We start from the raw sequence: 7228 nt of genomic DNA on the forward strand, positions 1-7228 counted from the left end.
TGTATGAACTGGCACATCTATATACTGTATGGTTAGTGCCAAGAGTCAGCTGTTGGCTCCCTTCTTTGGCACTAGGTTGTTGTCACGATCAGCTGCTAGTGTGGCCGTTTGGTTCTGAGGGCTGGGCACACTGTTGGCGCGTGGATTTGTATGTTGGAGTGTGGCCGTTTATGATGATCGCTGGTCACACTGTTGGCGCGAAGATTTAAAAGTCGTGAGATCTGTTTTTGTTTTTGTTTTATATTTAATAAACTAAATCTTCATTGATTTTTCTCTTATAGATCTAGGTAAATGTTTATAAATGTTAACTGTAATGAAATAATATTGAGGAATATGCTGCTGTTATTGTGACGCTTGGTGCTGCTGGGCTGGGCGTCACAAGACTTCAAAAATTCTTAAAAAAAAAAGTTCTGCCATAGAAAAAAAACCATAATTCTTTAACAAATTTTAAAGCCCCATATCTATCAGAAAAAGTCGGTTTGGATCCTTGAGGAAAAAAAAAGTTCTGTTTTGTCGAGTAGTGTTATTATCGTAAACTCGTGTCCCTCAACGTAAGCTCTGAAGTTCTTCAGACACACAATCGCGGCCAAACATTCTTGTTCCGTCACTGTATAATTCCGTTGTGCTTTGTTCAGTTTTTTTGAAACAAAAGCGATGGGACATTCGTCACCTTCTGCAGATAGCTGTACTAGTACTCCTCCTAACCCAGTTTAACTTGCGTCACAGTGTATGTAAAACGGTTTCCCAAAATCTAGGCTTCGTAACACGGGTGTTTTCCCTAGACAGCGTTTTAATTCATCGAAGGCTACTAATGCTTCCGCCGTAAGACAGAACTTCCTCTTCGTCGTCATTACGTCGGTCAAAGGGGATGACAGAGATGCGAAATTCGGTACGAACTTGCGATACCATCCACATAGTCCCATGAAACTCCTTAATCCCTTTAAGTTCTTGGGCAATGGAAACTCTGAAATGGCTCCGATCTTCTCTTGATCTGTTCTAATCCCACCATCACCTATTAGGTGGCCTAAGGCAAAAAGCCCTACGCTTGCTCTTGCTTAAGCCGGTCGTCTTTTCACCTCGCTCCTGCATTTTTTGCCTTTTTGCCAATTTAATTTCAATATTAATTACAACAAATCGTGTACATCTTAAACTCATCATAATTGGTCCTTTTTTGTGCCAATTATTCTGTGTTTCGCTGTTTAACAATTGAGTTAATAATAACTTTGTATTTCGAACGCGTATCAGACGTGCGCAAGCAATTTGTTAGTGCTTTTATCCATTCCGCTTTGGATCATTGCTCTCTGCGCTCACTGTGCGTGCACTCCATCCGTTACATCGCCTATCAACACACGCTCTGGAGAGCATAAGTGCAAGCTCTCTTGCTCTCACTCTCACTGGACTTCGCCTGCATCTGCATCTTCTTGAATTGCTCTCTCGGTGTCTCTGTTTCGTGAGCTTCACCATTTGTTTTCGTCACTTCGCTGGATCGTCTGCCGCTGCTGCTGATCGTCGCTCGCTCTGCTGCCTGCACTCTTATATCGCTTGCGCTCCCACTTTGCGTCTTTCTTCGAGCACAGTGATTCAACTGCTGTCAAAAATGGCTCTTGTCTGAAGTGCAAAGAAATGCGAATTTGGAGGCAACTTAGTCGGCGATTCATTCCTCTGCTGCTGGCTGTGCGACAATGTCGCCCATATAAAATGTGCTGGTGGGGGTAATTTTGGACGTCTACACGATCTCATCTCAAAACGCATGGGTCTGACTTGGTCATGTTTGGCCTGCCGTGAGATTGAGGCCGAAATGCGCACTTTTATGAAACAGACACGTACTGGTTTTCAGGATGTCAGGAAGCAATTTATCGCTCTCAACGACAAGGAAACACAATTCCTTGGCCTCAAACTCTTGAGTGAATCTCTTAGACGGAAAATCCCTCATACTGATAACAACAACCTCTTGCAACCTATTGGAGTTGGAACGCCTGCCTCTCATCTACATACATCGGAATTCTTTGCTCCTCCGAGCGGTCATGCCTCGCCGTTAGTCAATCCGCCTTCAGTCGCTCCGGTGTTTCTCACACCGAATAGCAATGATGCAGTTACTTCGTCCATCATTGTCGGCTCCGCTGTGATTGCTCCCAGTGTGGACGTGCTGGCCGCTGATGATGTCCCCACCGTTCCTGTCACTGTTCCTGTTCCTTCCGTTGCTACCGACGCTGCCATCGTTTTTGCCACGAGATCTCTTTTGGGAGTGGTTCCACCTTCTCTCTCTCTCGCTCGGGACTTCAACCAAGAGCAGTGGTACCTCATAAGGCTATCTTTGTCTCCCGTCTTATACCGGAGGCTACAATAGAGGATGTCAAACAACATCTTTGCTCTAGACTTAACGCCTTGCTTAATGATATAATTGTGACCAAATTCGTTTTTAGACATCAGCGCAATATTTCCTCCTTTAAGATTCTTCTTCCCGATTCTTTACTATCCAGATCACTCGACCCGTCTATTTGGCCTGAGCATACAATTATGCATGAGTTCCTACATAAAGACTCAATCCAGAGTCCCAATTACTGGCCCTGGCTGTTCAAAAAACTAAAAACTAAAAACTAAAAAAACTAAAAACTGTTAGGCAAATTGTGTCAAATACATACGAATAGTTCCTCTTTTGACTTTGACGCTGTCGCTTTAACTGAAACCTGGCTTAACTCCTCCGTCTATGATCATGAAATTTTCGTTCCAAAGTTTATCACATATAGATTGGACCGTCCATCTTTTGCTGGTGGGGTTCTGATTGCTTTGAAAACGGGTTTCTCATCCGAGTGGTTCCTATTCAACAATATCTATGGCATTGAATTCATTGCAGTCAAAGTTTGTGTTGGATCGGTATCGATCTATTTGACTTGCTCTTACATTCCTCCCAAATCAGATGCTGAGATTTACTCTTATCACCTTTCTGCAATTCAGACTATTGTATCTACTTTAGGTTGCAACGATCATATTATTGTCATGGGTGATTTTAACTTACCACTTCTTTCTTGGCTGCCTAGTGATGAGTCTAACCTGTTGCTACCAAATTACCACAACGATTTTATTGACGGGCTTACCGATGTCTCTCTTGTTCAAATTAATTCCATAAGAAATAGTAGGGACAGACTCCTTGACCTTAGTTTGTTTCTGATGCTGCTCTTGCTACGGTCTCCAGAGTAAGTCCAGTATCACTTCCTGAGCCCCTACCATCCAACTTTAGCCATATCCCTTGAGTGTGTCCGATCCAGTTGCGCTGCCAATCCCATGGCACCCAGCCGCATACAGTGTTTGGAAAACTAATTTTGCTGAGCTAAATCTTCACCCTCGCCATTAATGGTCTTTCTCCACGTGTTCCCGAACATTGACGAAACAGTCAACTCGTTCTATGAAACTATTAACGACGCCCTTAATATATATGTTCCTGTCATCAAATCTTTGTCGTCAAAACCTCCTTGGTTCTCCAAGAATTTGTCTATTTAAAGATAGAAAACTAGGCTCATAAAAAGTATCAGATATGGTCTATGTTGTCTTCGCCCAATATTCCTCCGCTGTTCATTCCCACTGTTAATAGTCTTTTTTATAATCAATACCTTTCCCGATGTAGTAAACATTTTCGTTGTGATCCAAAAAAATTCTACTCGTTCGTTAATTCTAAACGTAAGTGCAATGCATTTCCTCCATCCCTCCATTATCAAAACAAATCTGAATCTTCTGCTGCTGGTATTGCAAATTTATTTGCCACCTTCTTCCAATCAACGTACTCGTCACATATCTACCATGCATCTACTCCGTATCCCTACCATTTACCTTATGCCAACAGCATTTTTCTGCCCTTCTTTGAGGAAAGTGATGTTCTAGAAGGTTTGTCAACGATTGACATATCATTCTCGGCGGGTCCAGACAAGGTACCAAGTTGTATTTTAAAACACTGTGCCCAGTTCTTATGCAAACCGTTGACATATCTTTTCAACCTATCATTTGAACGGTCCTGTCTTCCAGTGATTTGGAACGAATCCTATATCATTCCGCTTCACAAAAAGGGTTCAAGATCTCACATTGAGAACTACCGAGGTATTGCTAAGCTTTCCGCCATTCCAAAGCTGCTTGAGTTCCTTATTACCAGGCAATTGCAACACCTATGCAGTAGTCTGATATCTCCATCGCAACACGGATTTTTTAAATATCGATCAACATTGACAAACCTTCTCGAGTTCTCTTCTGCAATTAACCGAGGATTTCAAAGCTCCCTGCAAACAGACGTAATTTTCACGGATTTTAGCAAGGCTTTCGACTCCGTGAACCATTCTTTGCTCATTCACAAGCTTTCTTTAATTGGTTTCCCCACTAATCTTCTAAACTGGATTTCGTCATATCTTTCTAACCGCACACAACGTGTTTTGTTTACTAATGTGTCGTCGAATGTCGTTAATGTTACATCAGGAGTGCCACAAGGTAGTCATTTAGGTCCACTTCTGTTTATTTTATTTGTGAATGACCTTCCTCAAGTTATAACATACTCCTCTACACTAATGTACGCTGACGATGTTAAAATCTATCTCTCCTACTCTGATTGGTACCTGCACAAACGCCTTCAACTCAACCTAAACGAGTTGCAAATTTGGTGTTCAACAAATCTCCTTTTTCTGAACCTTTCTAAATGCAAACTTATTACTTTTTACCGTCGCGCTCCACACTTTGTCTCGTACGCTCTAGGAATTCATGCCCTCGAACGAATTTCGAGTTCTAATGACCTTGGAGTTCTTTTCGATCATAGACTGTGTTTTAATAGCCATATAGCTGCAACTGTAAATAAAGCTAAGGGTGTTCTAGCGTTTATAAAGCGTTGGTCCAAGGAGTTTGATGACCCGTATGTCACCAAAACACTGTACGTCTCCTTGGTTCGTCCGATTCTGGAATATTGTTCTTGTGTGTGGAGTCCACAGTACAAGGAGCAACAGTCCATTCTCGAGTCGGTCCAAAAATTTGTAACGGCGTTATATTTGTACACAAGCTCCTAGTTGGGCTTGTTGACTCAGAAGCACTTCTTGGCCTGCTTGACTTTTCTGTTCCCCTTAGACCTACCCGTACCTTTCGTCCGTTTCGTTTACCCTTCTGTAGGTCTAATTACGCTCAACACGACCCTTTTCGAATCTTATGCTCTAATTCTTTATCACACCCTATCCCCTGAATTATCCCTTAAAATTATAGCCAGTAAGATATACCTGTTCTTACAATCCACTAATTTTTAATTATTTCCTATATCCACTTTTTTTTTTCTCCTTTAATTTTAATCATAATGTATGTTAGCAGATAGTTGCTAGTCTTCAATAAATAAGTAACTCACTCGCCGCATGCAAAAATGACTTTTGCTGATGTTGATCGTTAGTCCGGCCTGTCTTAACCGCTTAGCTATCTCACTTAGCACCTTTAAATGGCTCTCGAAATCTGCTGAAACTACTAACAAATCATCTAAGTAGATAAATACTTCGTTCCTGAGATTCGCGGGTACTACTTTATCCATCAAACGAGACATTGTGCTAGTGGCATTGCATAGCCCGAACGGCATTACTTTGAACTGGTATAAAGGACGACCAGGGACCGTGAACGCGGTCTTAGCCCGGGATTTTACCTCTAGTGGCACTTGCCTTTAAATCCAACCTCGTTATGAACTCAGCTTTTGGCAGACAACTTAAAATCCCACTTATTTGTGGCAAAGGATCCTTCTCCGTGAAGCTGTTCACCTTTCGGCAGTCCAAACATATCCGAACCTTACCTGGCTGTGACATCGCAATCGGTGATAACCAAGGGCTGTCACGATCACGCTATCCGAACTATTCTGCATATATTGCTTTCTCGCTGGTGAAACCGGGAAATGTCTCTGCTTAAGGCTTGGCTTGCTTTCCTAGACCTTCTTGTGCAAACGAAGGGTAAAGCTTCATGACGTCAGCCAATTCCACCTTTTGTGTGTCTGTCAAGGAGTGCTGCTCGAAATTTTCCTTACCGAGAGACATCTCTATTTCGGATACTCGCAAACTCTTTGGCAACAGATCATATAGATTCCAGAAATCAATGCCTAAGTATAGGTCATGCTTGAGGGACGGAATAAGATAAATCTCCAAGATTTTTTTAGCGTCCCCATACTCTACGCTTATCTTCATACTTCCCACTATCCTCTGAGCTTTGCCATCTGCCGTATTGGCGTTGCCGTCCATTCGCTTGAAGGGAGGGCCGGTTTTCATTAGATCAACGGCTAACTCCAACACAACTAATTGTGGCTCCTGAATCAAGCAACCCATAAACAGTGCGATCAAGTAACTGCATTTGCAATTCCCGAAAGCGCACAATAATGCTCCAATCCTTAACGATATCTTTTTACCTTCCGCCAATAACTACTAATACGGTTCTTACTACGAGATAGCAGCTCTATCTTTTGTCTTTGACAGTTAATTTCTTTTGTTTTTAAGTCCCTGTTTGTTTCGCAATGCGACAGCGTACTGTGCTTGGATTTATGTAAGTCCGGTATTTCGAAAGGGGCACGTGTCAGTGCATCCGACGTCTTCGGTTTGAATCCCGACTTCGGCGTGCTGAACTGCGAGTTTTTTGCACACTTGTCGCAACTGGGCTTATATGTATTCGAAGCTCCGCAGCCATAGCAGAACACTCTCCTTTCTGACACGCAGTCCTGATATCTGTGTCCTGTCTACCGACAGTTCCAGCATACCAATGCAATAGCATCTATCTCTGTTTCTTTTACTGAGTCGGAATCTTCCGGCTCCTCGATCTCTTTTTTCAATTCGGCCACATCTCTTTTGAATGGTTTAGACTTGCTGTATCCCTGCGCCTGTTTAACATCTTCTAAAAAGACTTCACGTCTACGACACACCTCTCTCGGTTCCTGTACCGTGCTGATCTCTACGTTAAGGAGTTCGTGACGAATTTCCGGTCTCAAGTTATTTCTGAGAACACGAACGAGCTTACGTGTAGTCCAAGGCTGCTCTAGCTGGTCAGTTAAACTCGAGACGGCATCGTACAAGGTGTCGAAACTCTCGTTGGCCTTTTGTTTTCTATTTCGGATAAGCTCTTCAATGTCAACATCGTCCTTTTCCTGCCTGAACTGCAAACGTAAGGCCGTGCATAAACGATCCCAACGAGAGTTGGGTTGGCTAATGCCTCAACTCGATATATGAAGTTGTCCACCGACACTCCTACT

This window comes from Drosophila obscura, unplaced genomic scaffold, assembly GCF_018151105.1.
Source record: "Drosophila obscura isolate BZ-5 IFL unplaced genomic scaffold, ASM1815110v1 contig_75, whole genome shotgun sequence".
NCBI classification, from domain to species: domain Eukaryota; kingdom Metazoa; phylum Arthropoda; class Insecta; order Diptera; family Drosophilidae; genus Drosophila; species Drosophila obscura.